The sequence below is a fragment of the Antechinus flavipes genome, chromosome 3, assembly GCF_016432865.1.
Source record: "Antechinus flavipes isolate AdamAnt ecotype Samford, QLD, Australia chromosome 3, AdamAnt_v2, whole genome shotgun sequence".
Lineage (NCBI taxonomy): Eukaryota > Metazoa > Chordata > Mammalia > Dasyuromorphia > Dasyuridae > Antechinus > Antechinus flavipes.
In genome coordinates this window covers 36,309,818-36,334,141 of record NC_067400.1, presented here as the reverse complement: position 1 = coordinate 36,334,141, position 24,324 = coordinate 36,309,818, and positions in this window count along the sequence as shown.

Sequence of the window (24,324 nt, the reverse complement as noted above, 5' to 3'; positions counted from 1 at the left end):
TCTTACACAGATCACCAAGGAAACAGATCAGAGAGAAATGCTTTGCCTTGCCTCACCTGATGCAAGGATGTGCTGGTAAATATTTAAGAACCAACTCCCTCCCACTCACAAAAAAAAAAAAAAAAACATGAATGTCACATTTTCAATTTTAACTTGAATTATCAACATTTATTCATCCCTTAATTAAGGGCAGATAATCAAGAAAACAATAAACCCAGTCCTGATTTGTAAGGTTTGCCTATTTCTGAGGTGTAAATAAGCAAACCAAAAATGTAATAACTGATCTCCAGGAGAGCTTCTAGACCTCCAGTCAACCCTATCTGGTAGACTTTACAAACTAGTTGAGGGCAGGGATCAGGCCTTTTAATTTATCCTTGCATACTACCTAATACTTACATCATGACTTCCAGAAGCACAGGGCAGGCAGCTAGAAAAATGGAGAATGAATGTGTATAAATGCACAGACTGTTGTGTAGTCATAGTCTAAATTATGCATTTTGAGTCCCTTTGTTTTGTTCTTCATTCGTTCAGTACACTCTGGAAAAACCAAAACCATCATCAGGCAATTGTACATGTCACCAGATTTGCCACATTATTTTCTACTGATTTCTCTTAATGGTTCCCGTGACAGCTGTAGGCAAGAGATAGTTTTATTTGGCCTCTTATCTTTTGGGAGGAGAAATGGAAGAGATACTTGTATTTATCTTATGTCAAAAGTTTGATTTTTTTTTTTTACCACACTAGAAGGCAGGAAAGAAAATGAGGTCAAATATTATCATTCTCTTAGTGCTATTTCTACCTGTTAGAATGCAGATTGCATTCATCAGGTCTGACAGCACGAGGAAAGAAATTTCCAGGTGTGTGTAAGAAGATATGCGTCAATTTTGGCTGCTTGTTTTTCTTAGAATATTTATCCATCTTCAAAAAGAATGATCGCTTCCCTACAGTGTTTCAATGAGTTATTGGGACAGGGTTAACACATAGAATCTGGATTTTATTTGAATATATGAGGGTTTGTAATTTTATAAATTTATACAGGGGTGTAGATTTTCTGTATATGTATTTGCTGCAGAGAAAATGAAAGAATTTATTTTACATTTCCAAAAAAAAAAAAGAGCTATAGTCTTATTGATTTGGAAATTCCCTTCAATGATAAATATTGAGATTCAATTATGTCTGTCTATCATGGGTGACTACTGTCCAGATTCTCTGAAATATTCCATGAGGAAGCTCTCCAAAATGCTGATAATCTCATTTTCTCGTGCCCTCACAAAGATACCAGTTGAGTATTTTGGCTGGTAGGGAGTGCCATGGAAACAATGAACTCGAACTTGGAGAGACTTTGAGAGACAGTAGAGAATGGAAGGGCCTGGCATGCTATAGTCCATGGGATCACAAACATGACTAGACCACTGAAGAACAATGAAAAAACCCTTCACCTTTTCTGCTTGACCAGGCCATCTTATCTTCTAACTTGTCATATTTTTCTAAGAAATCTGTAATCCTTAACTTGTCTCTATGGATCTTGTTTTAGAAAAAAATGTTTTGCTAGTGTAGAGATCATGTTTTTTTTAAAAATTATTGCTTTTTGGCTTCTCTATTTCAGATGACTCTTTATTTTTAGTTATCTGCATTCCCAATCATTTGCTCTTTCTTTTATTTCCCTGATAAGATGTGGATTCAAATTTTTCTTCTATCAATTGTTTCTGCTGTGCAAGCCATATAATTTTGCCTTTATGATTCCTAATTTTCTCCTGGACCACTTGGGAACATTGTTCTGTGTTTCTAGGTAGGGAATAGGTTTCCCTTTAGAACCCACAGGGATTTCTGCTTTATCAGGTGTTGATTCATTTTCCTTTGATTTGCAATCTTTTTTCAGAGCTGTTTGAACTCTTTTCGATGTTCTAGAAGCCATCTTCTCTTCTTTTATTCACATTTGCTTGTGCTTTTGGTAAAGTTGCATTTCCAATTTTATGCCTTTCCTGATATTTATCATCAAAAGATCATTGAATCAGATTATTTCTGTTATAATATCTTCCAGGAGCTCTTGAATGATTGTGATATATGTTTGGGAGACACTTCATAGAAAAGAAATCTATAAGGTGGTATTTTGCTTTACTGAAACAAAATAGATTATTATATCAACATAAGATTCTTGTTGGGATCTTACACAAAGTGCTAAAACTTTAATAGCTTAAAAACTGCACTTAGACTTTGGAAACATCTTGTATTCTCTCCATCTCTCAGTTAATTCTCAGTTGGTAAAGATGCAATCCATTGTTGAATATTACTTGCAGAAGCTTGCTATCTCTCTAATAATATCTTCATCAAGGAGACCCTCAATTCATAAAGATGACTTTGTAAGTCATCTTATAAAGATTTTGTAAAGATGAGAGAGTTGGCATATAGGCCTATAATTATTTTTCCCCTGTATTAGTAAAATTTTTTCTCCCCTCATGTTTTTCCCCAGTATGCTGTAGATTGATTCCTCAATACTTTCAGTCACATATTCAGCACAGATTTCCTTTATGCATATTTGATCCAATTTGGCTGCTGCATTTTTTCTCCTTAATGCCATTATTAACTTCCTTATCATCATGCCCAGAACTCTGATGCTATGGTCCAAGAGTGGTGCTTCCACACTGTCCTTATTAAATAGCAGTTTGGTGTTATAATTGTTTCCATTTTTCTTCTGTTAGTTACCCAATTCCCATTTTTGTCTTTAAGTGTCCTTTGGCTGACTTTGCTTACTAAGCTTTCTTTGAACCAGTTTTTCTCTCCACTGTACCACTCTAATTCTGAGCCTATACATCTCATAATTATTTACCATCCTACTTAAGATTTTACAAAGGTCTTTATATTTTATGGTGTCGTTGCTTTTGGCAGCCCTTTTTCTTTGGACAAGTGAGTCATATCTTTGCCAACTAAGGTGCTTTTTGGACTCTTCTCATTTCTTGTTGTGGTAATTCAGCTACACTGGTTAAACTTATAAAATTGTTATAATAATGCCTATTAGTGAGCTGGGATGAAATAGAATGAAGGATTTTTTTAAAGGAGAAAAATAGAAGAGAACATACCTGGGCTTTTTCAAATTTAAATTTTAGGGACATTAATTCTAAGCCATCTCTTTCTGTTATGAATTCACATGTCATTCATTGTTTATCTTTAGAGATCTCACAGGAAGCAGAGGTGTAACTTTCTAATCAACTTCTTCAAGTATGCCATCAAAAAGGAAAATATTGATTAAAGAAAGACTCTGTTATAAGTTTCTTATATTCAGAAATGGACCGTGGGAGACAGTGTCATGAGGAAATTATACATCTCTGGCTCACAGAAATATCAAGTGCATAAAGCTTTAGACTAAAGCTTCATTTTATTGGTTTTGTTCACTCATTTGAACAAATATCTAATAGGTGCCTCCTGTTAGGTTCTGGGGAGGAGGGATATAATGCTACTAGCATAAATAAAAATGCATGCCTTTTGAAGGTTTGTAAAGCACTTGATGTGTTATTACTTCATTTGATCCAACAACCCAGTGAGGTAGATGCTATTATTATCCCAATTTTACAGATGAGGGAACTGAGGCATAGAGATATGATGGCTTTCTTAATGATCACATAGTTAATGAGTGTCTGAGATAGCATTTGGATTCATCTTCCTAATTCCAGGCAGGTGGGTGACATAATGGATAGAGTGCTGGATCCAAAGTTGGGAAGATTCATCTTTCTGAGTTCAAATCTGGCCTCAGTCATTTCATAGCTATGGGATGCTGGACAAATCACTTCACTCTTTTTTTCCCTTAGTTTGCTTATTTGTAAAATGAGTCGGAGAAGAAAATGGCATACCAATCCAGTGTCTTTGCCAAGAAACCTGAAATTGGTAAATAATTAGATGGGATTCTACTGAAATGATTAAACAAAATTTTCCCAATTCCAAGTGTAACATCTTATCCACTGTGCCACTTATTTGTCTATTATATAAAGATGAATAATTATGCAGTCCTTAAAGTTTTGCAATGTGCTTTACAGCCATCATCTTATTAAATTTTTCTAACAATCTCACGAGGTAGATACAACAGGTACCATTACCCCAAATTTACAGATAAGGAAACTGAACCTGACACTGTTCTTTGGGCCCTTAGTCTGTGCTTTTTACCACTGGATCATTCTGGTTCATGAATTGCAAAGATCTTCCATATATTACCTCCCTTTTGAACTCAGAGTAGCATAAAAATGCTAAATTCATTATTCATCTCTTTTTCTCTCTCTCCAGCCAAAGGTGAGCCATAGCTATAACTAATAAATCAATGTACCTGGCAGTTTAGTGGCTTTGGGAAGAATAGAGTATAGTTCCTCTTGGCATAAGAGAATAAAAAGTGCTCTGGCTTATAAACAAGAATATTGACTCTTGTTTTTTTGACTTGCCATTTCCCCATTATTTAGATTCCCAGGTACAAAATTTCGGCATTAGAAAGCTCAAGAGAGCATCCCATTTAACCAATGCCAGAGTAAGATTCCTTTTTGTGATAGCAGCAAGGCCCATACTGGATACCACAATGAACATGGAGTCAGGAAGACCCAGGTTCAAATTCTGTTTCAGGAATTTACTAGCCAAGTAAACTGCATAAGTCTCTTAGCCTCCTTTTCCTCATTGATAAAATGAGGATGTTAGACTTGATGAGCTCTAAGGTCCCCTTCCATTCTGAATATATGTTCCTGTGATCCCCATCCTAGGTAGAAGCATCCTATCTGGGACATTTAAAATGTCTGAGAGAGGCACAGCTTCTGGGTAGCTAATTATTTTATTAATAATGCTAGCATATTCTTGACAGAATGCCAAAGATGACTCAGGGTGGTGGGCTTCCAGTTTATATGCCCTTAGAAAAGGAGGTTTTCCTGAAGGTGACATTCAACTCTAATTGACTAACAATTAATGAGAGAATGAAAATTACAATGAGAGCTGGACCTATTCTAATGAGGATCTGGGGATATAACTTGGATTATTTTATTTACTTCTAAATTGTCCACCTTTGGGAAATTTAATCAAATAATTTAATATCACTCACACCTGTATAGAGGAGAATGGGATTTCCCACTTTGGGGGAGGGTCTCTTAACAAGATTGAGGGGAAAGTTAATTCAATCTCATTATCAGCAATGAGGATTTTAGGGGGAAAAGGGAAAACTTTGGATCTTCCCAAATCACTGGTTATTATTAATCATTTGCTTCATATCTTATTCTTGGAGACTTCTTATAAGGGAAAATCATCTAGCATGCCCTCTTTAAGATAACCGAACTAATTAGGATGCTTTTCCCTATCTGAGTCAAAATTTGTGTATCCACGACTTCTCATTGCTGCCAGTTCTATCCTCTAGAGCCAAGCACAACACAGAGAATTTCTTTTCCATATGAAAGCCCTCTAAATATTTGAAGATGGCTATAATATCTCCATTAAGTCTCTGCTTTCCTGCAGCAAACTAAACATCTCCAGTTTCTTCAAATAAACTTATATTGAATAAGCTCCAGGAATCTTATACCTGTCATTTTCCTCTGGGTATTTTCCATCTTGGCAATGTACTCCCTAAAATGTGGAGCCCAGAACAAAACACAATACTTGGCATGGCAGTGTAATGAAAGAATCTCTGGCATGAGATCCTAGTTTCAAATTCTTCCACCTTGGACCTCAGTTTCCTTATCTGTAAAACTATAGGTTTGCACTAATTGTCTAATAAACTGGAATATAATGCTTTAAATCTGTTATAAGCCTCTTACCTTCAGTTCAGTGACCCTTTCTAGTCCTGGAAGATGCCCAATACCTCTAGTTTTGGAGATGCTCAGCATCTGCTCTTATCCTTGGACTAAATCAGATAGAACAAATTCCCTCCCCCCAAATTAGTGTCATCTCAGGAAGGCATATGGATCAGAATGGGGGAATCAAGAGATCCATTTTGCTCTGCCCAGGCCACTTGGTTCAGTTTTGGGCACCACATGTGAAACAAGGACATACATTCTAGGGAGCAGGAGTGTCTAGAAAGGGCAAGCATATAAAATTCTTAGGGCATACCATATAAGAACACCACTTGAAAAAAGTGGGGGTGATTGGCCTGGAGAAGTGGAGACTCTGAGGCTAAGGTGGATAACAGCTGGTATCTGCAGAACTGTCATAAAGGAGGATTTGACTTTCTTTGCTTGGTCTTAGTCAATCAACATCCATTAAGCATCTACTATATATAAGGAACTTTGTAGCTATAGGAAGAAATAGGAGTAATGGATGCACGTTTCAAAGAGAGATTTAGGCTTAATATTATTAAGAAGTTCCTAATAATTAAAACTACCCAAGAATGGAATGGGCTGCTTAAGGAAGTAATGGCTTCACCTTGCTTAAATTCAAGCAAAGGCAGATCACCTCTTGGAGATGGCCATGCATGGATTGAATTAGATGCTCTCTGAGGTCTCTTGCTATTCTGAGATTTTATGCTTTGGGGACTGCATATGGGTTAGAGAAAACATTCTTTGAAGCAGCTGTACTATCAGAAAAAAACAGTGTACTAGCAAAACATGACAGCTTTTTTATCATACTAGTTGGGTGGCTACCGTCACTCTGTAACTCATGTTCCATTCAGGCTAAAAGATTTTAGACTCAAAGACTGTCTAGATTCATCTGGGATTACTAAAATATACTTTCAGTTTCAAACCCTCTTCATTATGTAGCTTAGTTTCTCCCTCACCATAGGGCAGAACTGCAACCAGGTCGTGTCTATCAAATGTATTGGATTTTCACAGTTGGCCAGAACATGACATTGGATAGGTCAAGGCAAGAGGGTGTGAACCACAAAGAGAACTTTGGGATCATGTTTAGGATTCATAGAACATTGTATATTGGAGGCAGAAAGAACTTTAAAGGAATTAAAGCCCTTCATTTCACAGATGAAGAAACTGAGGCTGAGAGGAGAAAGGAATCGGTCATCATTATAGCTATGATCCTGTCCATTTGCCTGGAATTAGTCAGGGTTTGGTTATAAGAGGGACTGAACTCTATGATGGTATAGACTTGGTTCAGCTCAGCTCAACTCAGACATGATGTAGTGAACCAAGGAAAGGATTTGCAATTCAAACACCTACCTTCTGATTCAGTATCTGTTGCTAATGTTGCAGCTCATTATATATTTGAATCTCAGTTTCCTTATGTGTAAGTCAATGAATAACAAGTATTTATCAAACCTTTATCAAGTACCAAGAAATAGGGACAGCTTGGTGATGGAGTAAATAGGATGCTGGTGCTGGAGACACAGTGACCTGAGTTTAGATCTAGTTTCAGAACTTCACAATCCCTGTTTACCTAAGAAGCGTTTCCTGGATCACTATCTTGTCACAGCAGAAGGACTTGCATAAACTATGAGCTATTCTATGCAGGGTTACCCAAGATGGACAGGTCATAGTGGAGAGCTCAAAAAGAAAGCAAAAGAAAAAAAAAAAAAACAAACCAAATAAGCAAACAAAAAAGATGATTTGCTAGAGAAGGAAATGGCAAACCACTCCAGTATCTTTGCCAAGTAAACTCCATGGAAAAAATAGTCCATAGAGTCACATTGAGCCAAACATGACTGAGCAACAACAACAAGCACTAAGAACTGTACAGAGGATTGAAGTGTAAATGCAAAAAGCAAAAGTAGTCGCTAACCTCAAGGGGTTTATATTCTATTAATAATCTATAAAATGAAAAAAAAATGGAGTACATGATCTTCAAAGTTCCTTCCATGCATACACATGGACAGACACACACACACACACACACACACACACACATATATATGGAGCTTTGGAGGTCATATACAAAAACACATACAATTGTATTTATACACACATATCTATGTATGTATGTATGTGTTATATTTGACATAATTGTCTATGCATATCTATATGATATATATGTATATTATATGCACACATATACAATTCTATATATCATTGATACATATTCAATAGTATATGTATAGTATATAGTATATACATATACAATAGTAAATAGCATTCAAACTGACTGTCATGGATGAAGACTCAATCATCTCTTCACAAGAAGGAAAAAAATTATTTTTGTGGTAGAGAATGAAATTCTTGTTTTAATTATGACCCATTTGCTGTCATAACAGGTCATCTTAAGCAATCAAATTGACTTTTCAGATCTTTGGAATGGGGGTAATGATATCTGGCCTAGCGGTAAGCTAATCAGTTGTTATAACCAGTTGTTTGAGAAGTATAATGAGTATCCCATCATGAAGGTCAATGAGCTCACATTTTAGAGGGGAAAGAGCTTCTGTGCCTCTTGGGAAGAATATTTCCTATTTTGTAATCATGAATCCAAAGGGTTCAGTGAAGGATGCAACTTACTGAGGAGTGGTGACTTTCCTTAACTAACTCCAGAGAGCAGAAACATAAGGACAAACTGGGCAAAATTTGCTCTAACTAAAGATTAGAATCAAATAAAAATTGCAGGGAACAGATTGGGGCAGGTGATCTTCAGTGCAGCTATCTCTCAGCTGCATGCTTCATTTCCTTATCTCTCTCTGTTCTGCACCATACATCTTTTCCCCTGGGCCTGGGCAAGCTTCCAGGTGCCTGCAGAATGATACGCATTCTACTTATTAGGGGTGACCTTTCAGCAGATCCAAATAAGTCTCTGAGTTCCAGACCTCATAACTTGGTAGAGAGGAAGGAGGATCCAGTGATCACCTAGGGATAATATGGTAGGTGACCATTCTTTTTGTCATTATGGGATGGACAATGATGAACGCCATGTTTGCTCTATGGTGAATTATTCCCCTTAACATGCTTTATGATCTAACCAAACTGGAACAACTAGGTTAAGCAATGTGAAAAATCACTGGCTCTGGAGAGAAATAACCTAGTTCAAATCCCATCTCTGACAGTACTTCTTTCTCTCTGAGTAAGTTGCTTAATCCCTTGTTAAACTCAGTTACTTCATCTATAATATGAGAGGATGGTCTCAATAGCTTCTGAGGTCCCTCCCATTTCTTGATCACCTTGCATTCAATTGCTGTCATGTATTTATGAATTTGCCTACTTGACTATTAATAAAAATGAATTTGAGTCTAGAAAGGGGTTGAGGCTGCCTATTATGATCTAATTATTTTAAAATAAATTTTTATCTCTTTGTCTTTAAGACTTTGTTCAGGTGATAGTTCCAGCATGGAACCTATTCTAATTCCCCTTGACTAGAAGTGTTCCTTCTTATCACAAGTTTTCCTATAAGTCTCTGCCCTTGTAACATTTTAACATATACTGGAGTATATGTATTGTTATATATGTCACACCCCCACTCTTAAGATAAAAACTCCTTGAGATCAGAGATAGTGTTGATTATTATAGTTGTAATTCCAGTGTCTCATACATCATAGATACTAGATTAATGATTTTCATAGTAAATGAAAATTTCTTTGGTCATGGTAATGATGATATAATAGTAATAACAATGATGACATGATAATAGTGGTAGTGATGATTAATGTAATAAGCAGAAGTAGGATAGCTAGTTCAAAGAACAGTTCATGGACTTTTTTCCCATGACTCCAGATTATTTTCCCAGATTATTGACAGAACCTAAATGCTCCAAGGCTTATCATCTGCCTCTCTACCAAACCCTTGGGATTTTCAGGCTTTGAATCGTCCTGCAGTGATCTTAAAATATTTTCTATGCTTATTAGAAAATGAGCTCCTTAAGAGAAAGTGCTATTCTAGCACATTTCTTGGCACATAGCAAGTACATAATAAATACTTTTTAATTCATTCTAAAAACAATACATTAGTTTGCCTGTTTTCTCCCAACTTTTAACACTGGCCACCACTGATTTTTTTAGAAATGTTTTATGGCTTTGAGATAAAACATCAGTCAGAGCTGTTTTAATTAGCATTGTGGTATATAACTGGAATATTATTGTGTAATAAAAATGATGAATATGAAGAGCTCAGGGAAACATGAGACTTTTATGAGTTGATACAGAGTACAGAGAATCAAACACACTTACTGTAATATAAATGAAAATGACCCTGAAATAGTTATAACTTTAGAGCCAGATTCAAGGCCAATTTTAGTCCTAGAGGGAAAAAAAGGAGAAAACACAAATTGCCTCAATTTGGGAGAGAAAGGTTGTAAGAGGACTTGCTAATTCCCCTGCCAGCCTTGGACATTGCATAGGCATGATTCAGGTAAACCGAGGGCAGCCTTGTAAGAGTGAACAAACTGGCATTAAGAGGAAGGGTTCCTGCTGGAAGAACAACATGGCAGCTCCCAAGAGAGGTGTGCTTGCCCTTGGAGGAGAGAACAATGACCATATACCTTATTAGGAAAGGAATGCTCACTTTGTATTTACATGTAGCTTCCTGTAGGGAATCATGTATCTGCTATAGATTAGAATGTGCTTACATTAAACTATAGGAACTAGAGGCATGCACTGAGAAGATAAAAGAACTTGTGGTCTTTGTAATAGAGGGAGTCCCACAACATCCTGGCTCTCGCCCCTCATTGCTCACGATCTTGACTACTCAACTGAGCGGGCATTGCTGGTCATATAAGGCCTGCCTCACTTGGGAGTTGGGGCCAAATCCCCAACATTCTGGTGCCCAATGTGGGTCCCCCCTGATCCTGTGCACAGAGCCGCCCAAGCCCTGTACATAGCAGTGATTACAATCATCCTGTATGATGTCCAAAGTTGGGAGGGGAGAGGGGATTGGCAAGTCCTCTTACAAAAGGTGTGTGTGTGTGTGTGTGTGTGTGTGTGTGTGTGTGTGTGTGTAAAAGAGAGGGGGGGGCAAAAAAACTTTACCTATGATAGAAAGCAACCAACAGTTACCTTTGGTGCAAAGAAGGCAGAAGCAAAGTCATTAGGTAAAAGTGGCAGAGAGACAAATTTAGGCTTGGGACCAGGAACAAATGGATTAATAACTAGAGTTATCAAAACTGAAATTGTCTGCCTGGAGAAGTAGTATATCTCCATGAAAGGCCATTAAGTAAAAGCTAATGGTGATTGCTTGTTATATTTGTTCAGGTATGAATTTTAGTATGTGACCTTCTCAGTTTTACATCTGTGATCTCTGTTGTAGATGAAGGCTTCTTCATCAGTTTTGTGTCATTGACTGATTTAGAGAATCTACTCTTAAAAAACAAATGGATCAAAGAATAAATCATAGAGGCAATTGATAATTTCATTAAAGAAGATGACAACGATGAGGCAATATACCAGAGTTGATAGGATATAGTCAAAATGGTATTTAAGGGGAGATTTACATCTTTAATTGCTTACATAAATAAAATTTAAAAAAAAGCAAATCAATGAATTGGACATACAACTAAAAACAACTTTGAATAAGAACAAATTAAAAATCCCCAACCAAATTGAATATTCTGAAAATCAATGGAGAGATTAGTAAAACTGAAGGTGCCCAAACCATAAAGCTGGTTTTATGAAAAGCCAATAAAATCAATAAACCATTGGTAATTCGATTTAGAAAAGGAAAGGAGAAAACCAAATTACTAGTGTCAAAAATAAAAAAGGTAAATTTATGACCAATGAATAGAAAATGAACACAATCGTTAAGAACTATTTTGCCTAATTATATGCCAATAAATTTGACAATTGGCTACAAAAATGTCTACAAATGTCTACAAAAATATAAATTGCCCAGATTAATGGAAGAAGAAATAAAATACTTTAATAACCCTTTTAGAAAAAGAAGTTGAACAAACCATCAATGTACTTCAAAGAAAAAATTCCCAGGAACAGAAGGATTCACAAGTAAAGAATGATTAGTCCTAATACTATAGAAACAATTTGGAAAAATGTGTAAAGGAGTCCTACCAAATTCCTTGTATGAAGCAAATATGATGCTAATACCCAAACCAAGAAGAGCAAAAATAGAAATTAAATTATAGACTAATTTTCTTAATGAATATTGATCCAAAAATTTTAAATAAAATATTAGCAAAAAGATTATAGCACTATATCAAAAAGTTAATATACTATTATCAGGTGCAATTTTTTTACTAGGGATATAGAAAAACTATCAGCATAATTCACCATAATGATAAAACCAACAGAAATCATATTATTATCTCAATATATGCAGAAAAAGCTTTTTGGCAAAATATCTCATCTATTCCTAATAAAAAACACTGGAGAACATAGGATTAAATGGAGCTTATCTTAAAATACTAAATACTATTTAGCTAAAGCCATCAACAAACATTATCTGTAATGGTAATAAACTAGAAGCCTTCCCAGTACACAATCAGGAGTGAAGTAGAGATATCCATTATAACACTTATTATTTAATAGTGTACTAGAAATGTTAGCTATAACAGTAAAAGAAGAAAAAAAAAATAGAATAATGAGAAAACAAAACTCATCTCTTTTAAGATGAGATGATGTTATACTTAGAAAATCCTAGCAAATCAACTAAAAAACTACTTAAAATTATTAACAATTTTAACAGTTTCAGTATACAAAATAAACTCACATAAATCATCAGCATTTAGATCAATTATCAACAAAGTTCAGCAGCAAGCAATAGAAAGAGAAATTCCATTTAAAATAACTATAGGCAATATAAAATAGTTGGGAGTCTACCTAGCAAGAAAAACCCAGGAACTATAACTATAAAACAATTTTTACACAAATAAAGTCAGATCTAAACAATTAAAAATATTAATTCCTCATCAATACCTGAGCCAATGTTATAAAAATGACAATTCTACTTAATCTATTTATTCAGTGTCAGAACAATCAAACTATTTTGTAGAGCTAGAAAAAATAACAGAAATTCAAAATTATCAAGGGAATCAATTAAAAATACATATGAAGCTAAAAATCACATCTCAAACTGTATTATAAAGTGATATTCATCAAAGTAATCTGGTATTGGCTAAGGAATAGAATGGTGAATTCATGGAATAGATTGTACACAATAAATAGTAGTAAATGACCAGAATAATCTAGAATTTCATAAATGCAAAGATCCAAGATTTGGGAACAAGAAATCACTATTTCATAAAAACTCCCAAGAAAAGTAGAAAATAATATGGCAGAAACTAGGTATTGATCAACATCATATTCCATATAATCAGGTAAGGTCAAAGTGGGTATATGATTTATACATAAAGGGTGATTCCATAAGCAAAATAAATGTGCATGGAATAATTCATCTGTTAGATTTGTGGATATAGAGATATAGAGAACACTCCTAAGTGAAAAAGATAATTTTGATTATGTAAAATTAAAAAAAGTTTTTGCACAAACAAAACCAATGCAACAAAAATTATAATGAAGGTGGAAAACTGGAGATAATTTTGCAAAAAGTATCAATGATAAAGACTTTCTCAAATATATGAAAAATACATTAAAATTTATACAAAAAACAACTGATAAATGGTCAAAGAATATTGAAGAGGCAATTTTCAGACAAAGAAATCAAATCTATCTACAGTTATATGAAAACAAAGCTCTAAATCTCTATTGGTCAGACAATTGCAAATTAAAACAACTTTGAGGTACCATCTCACATTTATCAGTGGCTAATATGACAAAATCAAAAAAAAATGTTAGCTGTTGGAGGAGAGATGGGAAAAATGTGAAATTAATGTGCTGTATTGGTGGAATTATGAACTGATCCAACCATTCTAAAAAAAAATGTAACTATGCCTCAAAGGCTATAAAACTGTGCATTCTTTTGATTCAGCAATACTACTGCTTTGTCTCTATTTCCCTAAACGGAAAAGGAACTACTTGTATAAAAGTATTTATAACAGCTCTTTTTATTGTGGTTAAAATGGAAATCAAAGAAATACCCATAAATTGGGGAATGGCTAAAAAAAGCTGTATGAATGTAATGGAATTATGTTGTACTATAAGAAACAAGAAGCATATTGATTTCAGAAGAAAAAAAATGTGGAAAGACTTATATGAACTGATGTATAGTGAAGTGAATAGACATAGTAATAGTAATTGTTTGATAAAGAACTATAGTCATTCCTACTCATAGAATGATTCAAGACTAAAAGACTAATAATGAAGCATGCTATCTGTCTTCAGAGAAAGAACTAATATTGATGGAATACAGATTGAAGCATTTATTTTTCACTTTCTTTTTTTCTTTTTCTTTTATTCAAATGTTCCTGTATAAAATGACTAATAGGGAAATGTTTTACATAATTGCCCACATATAATATATATTTGATTGCTTACCCTCTCAGGGAAGAAGGATGGGGAGGGAGGGATAGAATTTGGAACTCAAAACTTCAAAAGTGTTTTTTTTAATGGATAAAAATGTATACTAAAATTCTGGAGTGGGTATGGGAAAAATGGGGAGAGGTGTAGGGAGATAAATAATATAAATATTATATATAATTTCCTTTTTCTCTAAGACTTTTCTCTCATGTCTACATAAGATATAAGTAGAAAACCACTCAATTTATAACATCCATTTTCAATCAATTCTCACTTAATATATGTTATTTTTTAATAACTTTTCATATCATTGTGAAAGAGAATCTTATGTGTCCTCAGAAATTAAGTAGTACCATTCCTATGCCAATGTCCCCAACTCTTAAGGAGTGAAAATTGGAAGTGGAAATTGTGATGGAAAATGGAATGGAAATGATGGTGTTTTAAAGAGTAGATAACACCTTTTTCTTCAGTAAAGTTAATATTTTTGTATAAGTGATATTACTAACTCAAAGGTATTATCTTTTGGACAAGAGGTTAAAAACACACTAACTGTGATTATTAAAATCTGCCTGGTACTCCTAATTATTCTGTCCTTGAATCAAGAGGCAACCCTCCTAGTGCAAAGTAGGCTGAAGTTCTATTTACCTGGTGGAATGCCATAAGATGGTCAACTTAACTAGACAAATTAGGGAACTTAGACTTTGCAATTTTTAAAGTTTAGAGACCCTCAGCCTTGAACTATCAAGGTCCTATGAAGTCTGGAAAATTCATAACCCCAAGAAATCTAGAAAGTGTGTGCACACACACAATGGGTGTGGTGCAAAATAATCACCCACTGCCATGCTTTGGGGTTAGTCTAAAGCCTCAAAGTCCTTCAAGTCCAACATCATGATGACAATTGCTTTCAGATTGCAAAATGATTCTCACACATTTGTCTATATATCCTGAGTACAACTTAGTACATAGTAGACCTTTAATAAATTATTGTTAATTAAGTAATTGAGTTAATCATTGTATTTCTAACTCATGGGAGGATTTACCTTATCATGCCCTTGAAAGCTCTTAAATCAGGAAGTTTATTCCACTCCTGGACCACTTCTCCTATTGTAAATATCGTATATTCCATTACTGCACTACCTCTCCTATTGCAATCTCCACTCTTTCAGCCTTTCATATTCACTTTCTTGCCAGAACCTTAATTTTAAGAAAAAGGTCCAAGCCACCCATGTCTTTATCCATATATAAGTTGTATACTTGACTCACCTCCTTATCCTCCTCCATCATGCCCCTGAAGTGGGTCTCTTCATGCCCTCTCTCCCTTTTCAGCTCTCTTCTATATGGCATTTTCTCTCAGTCTCTAAGTTCTTTGAGGTCAAGAACTGTTTTTATTTTGGCTTATATTTGTATTCCCAGCAATTTGTAAAGCATCTAGAACATAGCAAGTGATTCATCAATGTTTATTGACTTGCTTTGCCTTGTTCTCTTTGACTCTCACAATGATCCTAAGAGATATGTGCTATTATTATACTTTTTGTTTAAACTGAAGAAGCTAAAATCCAGATATGTAAAATGACTTGCCTGGGTCACATAGCTAGAAAGTATCTATAATGGGATTTGAATCCAAGTTTCTCCTAACTCCAAATCTTGCATTCTATTCACTAGGCCATCCTACCTACTAAAATACAAAACTTTTCCCAGAGATCTCTGGGCACAAAGAAAAACAAAGCTAGCCACATAGGGAAACTCTCTTAGATAACTTGAATTCCCAGAGCAATATCACCCTGCGACCTGGCTCTCTTGCCTTTCTTTCCTCTAATACAATGAGAATATAGGATATAGTTCAGTGGATCCCAGCACAGAGTCCTCTGCTTTTCATGCCTTCAAAGAATTAGGAGAGGTCCTGAAAGCACCTGGGGCTCCAGGCAGTACCTGCTACCCATCTGTTCCTCCAAATCAGCTTTTTCATTTTAGGAAAGACATTAAAAAGCTGAAGAATATCTAGAGGGGAAAAACTCAGGGGAACAGGGAGTAGAAAAACTACTCCCTATAAAAAAAGTAAAACTCAGTAGAAAGTAGAAAAAAGAAAACTCAGGTAAAAACATGGTGGGTATCTTAAAGTATTTGAAGTTCTATCATGTGGAAAAAGATATATGTTCTTCTTCATTCTGGAGAGAAGTATTAAGGGCTATGAAACTGGAGGAAGAGAAGAATTGGAAAAAGGTTTATTTGCTTCCTATTACTTGGAGCAAACCAAAGAAATGGGATGCCCAAGGAGAGAGGATCTTTCTCCTCATTAGTAATCTTCAAGAGCAGGTGGCTTGACCACTAATTTGGGATTTGATAGTATGGCCTCTTGCCAGAAGTGGATTAGACAAAATATCCTGGGAGTTCTTTTCTAGTCAATCAAACAATCCATCAGCATTTATTAAGCAACTATTGTTGTGCTATGTATTGTGCTGGGCACTAGGGACACATAGGGAGAGAAAGGAAGAATCCTTTCTCTCAGCTAACATTCTAACAAGGGGACAGCAAAAAGATTTATAAGCATAAACAGAATAAATAGAGAATAAGCACAAGGAAATTTGGAAAGGAAGGCATTAGCAATAGAGGGGTTCAGAAAGATCTCATGTAGAATATTGTGTTTAAATTGTGTCTTGAAATGGAGGTATTCTGTGAGGAGGTTGTGAGGATGGCATATATATTAGGCATGGGAGGGGCTAGTAGAAAGTTATGGGAATGGGAGATTGAATGTCATATATGAGGAAAAGGAATAGACCGATTTGGCTAGAGACCACAGAATGGAAGGAGGAAAAATAAGATAAGGGACAGGTCATGAAGAACTTTAAAAACCAAACAGGAGTTTTTATTTGAAAAGCCAATTGGAAACGACTAGAATTTATTGAAGAGAGAAATGACATGGTCTTATCTGTAAGGAAATCCAGTTTGACAACATTGAGCAGGATGGGTTGGAGGGTGTGGATACTTGAGGTAGGATGACCAATTAGCAGGCCAGTGTCTTGGGACAGAAGAGAGGTGATGAGGGCCTAAATTAAGGTATTAACTATGTGAATAAGGAGAAGAATTTGGATAAGAGATGTTGTAGAGATAGAAATAACAAGATGTCTGGGACAGATTGATTGGTGTAGTGAAACATAGTGAGAAGAGGAGGTTAACAGCAGACTTACAGATCCAGGAAGTTGGTAGATGGTAGAGCCTTGAAAGAAATAGGAAAATTTGATAAAGGGGGATTGAGGTTTAGAAAAATAATGAGTTCAATTTTGGTCATGTCTACCTCATTGATTGTGATAACAACAGGAAAGAAAATCCACGCACTTAGGGCTCTGAATCATTTGGCTGGGCTATTTAAATCGATTAATAATTAACCACCTTAATTGCCAGATGGAGACTGCGCTCTCTCTCTCTCTCTCTCTCTCTCTCTCTCTCTCTCTCTCTCTCTCTCTCCCCCTTTCTCCATAATCCAGCCCCCTTCCCCCTTAATCTTTTTTTTTTAATAGCAAAGAGATTCTTATTAAGTCACCAGGCAGCATGACTAAATTTTAAAATAATATTGGCATTATGGGAACATCATCTTCATTTCTTTCACTGTTAATTTATCAGCCAGACAACTACCCAATCCATCATTCTATGCTATGCAGAAGATTACTGAAGCAAAAACTCTGTGATGTTTTGTGTTCTGAAGTTGGTTTTATATTGAAGGAAATTAGTCTCCAAGGTGGAACTGACCTCCTTGGTTTTCATCCCATAGTTCATCCCATACCTGAAAAAGGTACTGCTTTACCTTATGTTCAGCTTCTATTTGAAAACTACCAATGAGACTTACTACCTCCAAATGCAGTTTATTCAATCTCTGGATAGCTTTAATTGTTAGCAATTCCCCCATTCCCCCAACACCAAAATTAATTTTTTTTTGCAATGTCAATCCATCTACCCTGCTTCTTGTCCCTTGAAACCAAGCAAAACAAGTAGTTGCAGAATCTTGGAGTTGGAAAGAGCCTCAGAAGCTATCTGATATGATCCAAATGGGAATCCTTATTAAGACTCCTTTCAGTGTCTCATGACACTCTCCTGATTCACTGAGCATCTCTTCCAGCCACTGTTCCTTAGTTAATCATGGGAAATCTAAAAACATAATACCTTGAAAAAAGTGTTCCTCTTTGTCAAATTACTACTTCTTCAGATAGTTATAGAATTGTAATTCTTAATCTGCAAGGGACTCAGAGGCTATTTAATTCAACTCCATTTTATAGAGGAGGAAATAAAAGTTCATGGAGGTCAAGTGACTTATCTGAAATCTTATATAGGTAGTAATTCTGACTGCTGATGATGCTAGTGAAACAGTGCCATGAAGAAAAGTGGGTCTAATTCTTACTTACTCAGCAGACTTTGTGTAAATTGTAGAGATCTGTGTGAGCACGAATAATAAATGCATGGCGCTTCCTTGGGTGACAATCTGAAAAGAAGAAGAATCTTGGGTGATGGGAATATGGCTCATTGCTTTGATTTACTTTCATTCAGATTTGCACTTTGCTTCTCTCTGTGTCTCATCTCAAATTATTTTGGATCCAGATTCTATTTCTCCCTATCAAGCGTATTCATAATATAACCATAGAATATGAGCTGTAAAATGGACACATGTATATTTCTTTCCTGTGAAATTGATTCTATTTGGAAGGTGCAGTGGCTGGGAGTTGGGATGTGCAGGTGTGGGGAGAACAAGGATGACGATTTATATTTTGTTAGGAAAAGTCTCAGGGGCAATCTGTGTAATGATTTCACTGGCTTTAAATTCAGGCTTCCATTGATCAGATAGATTAATAAAAGACACGGGATTACCTGGAGACAAATAGAAGCCATAGAAAGTTGGCAAAAGAGTGAAGGTTTGGAATTCCTCATCAATGCAGATATCTATGCAATATCTGTATATTCATTAATTATTTAATTAAGCAAAAAACCTCTCACTACCCACCAGATCCTGTGTGGTAGGCCCTGGGAATTAAAAGATAAAAAGAAAAAATATCCCTGATCTCAGGGAGCATATAATCTATTGTGGTCAGTGAGATAGAACTGCTAAAGGAAGAAATATAGGCAGAACATTTTGAGGGGGAGAGAGCACTAAGCAACTTGAGGAAATGAGAAAAGCTTTGTGTAACATGTGAGTTCTGCAATATCATTTTTAGTGAGTCTATTCTCAACTCTCATACCTCCCCTGGCCTCCAGTGAAATAAAGAAGGACTGGCCAGAATTTTGAATATTTACAAAATTCAGCACAGATGTGGCTTGTCATTGTCAGTCAATAAGCATTTATTCTTCACATAATAAATGCTTAATAAATGTTTATTATCTACCTTATCTACCAGTAATACCCAATAAGCAGTGCATATATGTTTGTATATCTGGGAAGAGATAAGATAAAGCCCATTTATCCTTTTCCCTCATGTTTTTTTTCAACAAATTTGGAGATAACCATTGCTTGACTTGTTGCTATTACTGTTCTGTCATATCTGACTCTTTGTGGTCTCATGGACTTGTCCTTGGGATTTTCTTGTAAAGATACTGGAATGATTTACCATTTCCTTCTTCAGTGTGTCTCCATTTTACAGATGAAGAACTGAGATAAAATAAAGGTTGAGTGACTTGCTTAGCATCACACATCTAATAAGTGTTTAAGGATGTATTTGAACTTAGATCTTTCTATTTCCAGTCCTTGTGCTCCATCCAGTGTGGTGCCACCAGCTGCCCTGCAGTTGCTGTTACTTTTTGGTGTTTCCAGCTCAAATGTTTTGCTTCCTTATAACCAGGAGAGACCCTAAAGTTTCTGTACATCTTTATTGAATCAAAAACTAATTTACCATAGAAAATGACACTGTGACTGAACAGAATTCACAAGGCAATTAAAAACTCACCAAGGACAAACATTACATTAATAATAATCATGCTCAAGATGGCATGTAGATGGGTAATATGAAGATGAGTATGTGAGGAGAAACCAATCACCAAAATGTAAAATACATAGGCAATTCTCCCTTATCTTACTAACTCTTTTATTTTATTAATAAAATTTACAGTTAAAATGTTATTAATAATTTAAAAGTAGAATATGTTTGGAGTTAGAACTCTTGTTTTTTCTCCACAAAAAATATTTAGTACATATCCATCCAAAACATTATTTTCTAAGGCAGTAGTTTTCAAAATGTGGTGCAGAAATTCAAAATTAGTTACTTCTAATAATAATAGAAATAAAATTTCTAACATTTCTAATACATACATGTACATGTGTATATTTATAAGACCCACATAAACAAAAAGTCTTTGGATAGATCCTCAATAATTTTAATAGTATAAAGATGCTAAGAACAAAAGTTTGAGAATCACTAGTGGAAAAGAAGGAGCTCTGGGATTGTAGTTAGGATGCTCTGGATTCCTGGATTCAAGTGCTCGTGTGACACTCTTGGTGTGCTCCTGGGCAAATCACTTAGATCTCTCTAAAGAATTTCACTCCTAAACTCCAGAAGAGTTGTGATCTGCCCTTGCTGAGACTTCACAGATCATAAATTTCTAACTTATGAACAATATTCAAAAGAAACACCTTCTCTTTGTGTCCCGTATTTCTTTCCCGTTATTCCCGTCAATCTTCACTGCAACCATCATCCCTTCTCTGAACAGGGCTCCCCAGATACCAACATCTGGCCCTATATTAGTCATTTTAAAAGGATTTAGTGTTAAAAGCTACAGGGAAACATATTGGGAAGTAAAAAATGACCTCATGATTATTATCTTACAAAGTGTTGTCATAAGGGAATTGCTTGAAGGAGACAATTAGCCTGGAGAAGAGTAGACTGGGTAATGTTGATAGATGCCTTCAAATATTTAAAAGGCTATTAAGTAGAAAAGGGATTAGGTTTATTCTGCTTGGCCCCAGAAGACAAAACTAGGAACAATGGGGAAAACCAACAGAGAGGTAAATGCATAAATAGGCTTGATTTAAGGAAATATGCCCTAGCACTTAGAACTATTTAAAAGCGAATGAGCTCCCTGGGGGAGATATTGACTCCCTCTTTCTAAAAGTCTTTAAAGGGGGAATGAAAGACCAGTTAGCAGGCATTTCCTTCTAGATTAGCTATGAATTAGCCAGCCCTTGATATCCCTAAAAACTGTGATTCTGTGAAAATCTAATTTTTTCAGAGGTCACTTCAGTCATTCTCAGTTTCTCATACATCATCAATTGATAATAATGACAGCCTCTTCCTTCTACTCTCTTTTCCTCCTACTTTGTCTCAAAGACAACCAACTAGATGCCATGTGGCATCTGATTTTGATAACTGTAGGAATTCTTGTGTTACCTTGCATTGACACAGACTGCAAGCTATTCATTATTTGCTAGACTTGCCTAAAGCACAGAGAGACTAAATGTCTTCTCACAGCAATAAAAATGCATTTCTAATTTGATAATGTATGGCATATGCTTTAGAAACTTTAAAACACTATATAAGTGCCTGCTATTTTTCTTTTTGTTGCTGTTATTATAGGTATAACTAAAATAATTTAGATGAGTGCCCAGACCCTTCTAGGAGTTACAGTTCTTAGAAAACAATGAACTATATAGCCTAGGATACTGAAATACTGAAAACACACACACACACACAACACACACACACACACACACACAAATTTGAAGCTATGATAGATTATTCACTGTCGGTGACTAGGGAAATTGCAATCATTAAGGTACTCATTAAGACTGTAATCTACCAGTCATACTAAGGTCAATCCCTTAGCTTGCTGTTTATGAGAAGGTATTTTTTTTTTATATTTGATGATACTCTTTATTTACAAAATTTATTCCTTTTGCAGAAGATAAAAACTTCTACTGTCACATTCTAGTCAAAGTCCTGTCCCACTAAGGATCAAAATAATTGAATACCAAAAGTTCTATTCTATTCCATTCAATGCTACCCTTTCCAAGTCTGTTCAACAAACATTTATTAAGATTATGCCATTTTTTTAGCAGGCAGTGCGGTGGTATTATGGATAGAATGCTGGTTTTGGAATTAGGAAAATGTGAGTTCAAATCCTGTTTTGGACATTTAATTGACTGCATAATTGTGGGCAAATGACTTCATCTATCTCAAGTTGTTCTACTGAATAATAATACTTACATCACAGAACTATTGTTAAGTTCACATAAGACCTGTTGTTGTCTTATCTAACTTTTCATGATCCCACATAGGCTTTCCTTGGCAGAGATATTAAAATGTTTTTTTTTTCCATTTCCTTCTATAGCTTACTTTACAGATGAGGAAACTGAGGCAAACAGAATCAACTGGCTTGCCCAGGTTCAAGCAGCTAGCAAATATCTGAGGTCAGTCTTCCTGACTCTAGACCCAGGGCTCTAATGACTGTGTCATCTAGCTCCTTCAAATGATATATTTCATTTGCTTTATAAACCTTAAAGGATATGGCTTCCCTGTTTCTCTCTCTCTCTCTCTCTCTCTCTCTTCTCTCTCTCTCTCTCTCTCTCTCTTCTCTCTCTCTCTCTCCAATAAATATGTATTTATACATTTTTATATACATACATGTGTATTTACATATGTAAATCACTTTGCCATGTGTTATGGATAAAACAAAATAAGTCCCTGATCTCAAGTAGTAAAAACAATTTTTTCTATTTGGAATTATCTTGGTCTATAGTTAATGATATATCTCCTATTCATATGCTAAGGAATTCAATTTAATATTCAATTCAATAAACATTTATTAAGCGCCAGTAACAGTGCAAAGTGCTGGGGATACAAATAAGAGAAAGGGACAACCCCTGCCCTTTAGGAGTTTATTATCTAACGGGGAAGAAAAAGCACAAAAGGAAGCTGAATCTGGGAATAGAATGGGGGTGAAGTGGAGAATATAAAGAGGTACCCAGAGCAAGGGCATGCTCCATAATGTTGAAGCCCAGTGAGCAGCCAATAGAAAATGGAGTTATCAGGAAGGTTGAGTTCCTCTATAAAGGAAGGATTTGAGAAAAATTCAGTCCTTTATTCTCCAAGCTTCGAGTCAGAGAGAAGAAGCAACTGAGGAAAATTGAGAGTTTCAAAACCTCAATTATTTTTTGTGCTGTGAGATTTCAGATTATCAAATCTTATCCTAGGGCTTGAGGGAGGGTATGTTGTTTGCTGGAATTGAAGCCAAATAGAGCACCTGATGGAAAATGGAGTTTTCCATATGGTAGTAGATTGCATAGGAAACAGTTTTGAAACCTAACATCTTTAGAAACTTTCATTTTTCTTTTTGTCTCTCCTACCATCAAGCACTTTCATGTACAGACCTAACATTTTTAATAACACTTGAAAGTTTGCAGAACACTTTCAAAGTATCATCTACTTTGAGTCTCACACCAGCATTGTATGTGCCATTTTCATCTCATTTTATAGATGAGGAAAAAGAGAAGAATATGATTTTCCCAGTGTCAAACCACTAAGTGTCTGAAGCATAAAGGATAGTAAAACACTAGTGACAGACTTTTTGTTTCCAATCTAGAGAAAAAAAACTGAGGAATTCAGCTTAACATGTCTGATAGACAGCATCTCTCTTCATCATTCTTTGCCTTGGGGATTTCTCAGCAATGGAAACTTCCCAGAGAATTAGTAGAAATCCTGTATCTGTCATGCCTTGCATGTGGTTATCTGATCCTATATGCTCATTTAATGTAAATTCCTTAAAGGTGAAGGATGTGTCCAATCTTTAGGTATTGGCAAGCCAGTTGACTCTTGAATCTACAGTTGTTTGAATCGATTTGACCATATTTCTTTATAGTTAATCATTAATATGATCCCTTACAAGGCATGGTACTTTACAGGGCATGATAACACAATTAAAGACCTACATCAATTATCAGTTGTACAAGAAAGTGTTAGTCATGGGTAAAGGTATATTTCCTGGAGAGATTTCAAAGAAGATGGACATGTATTAAGCATGTTATCACTGAGATTTGCAGATGTCAGTGCCATCTCAAATTGGTATTGACCAAGTAGAATTACATACTCTAAATGGCAACTTAGTGCTTTAAAAAAAGT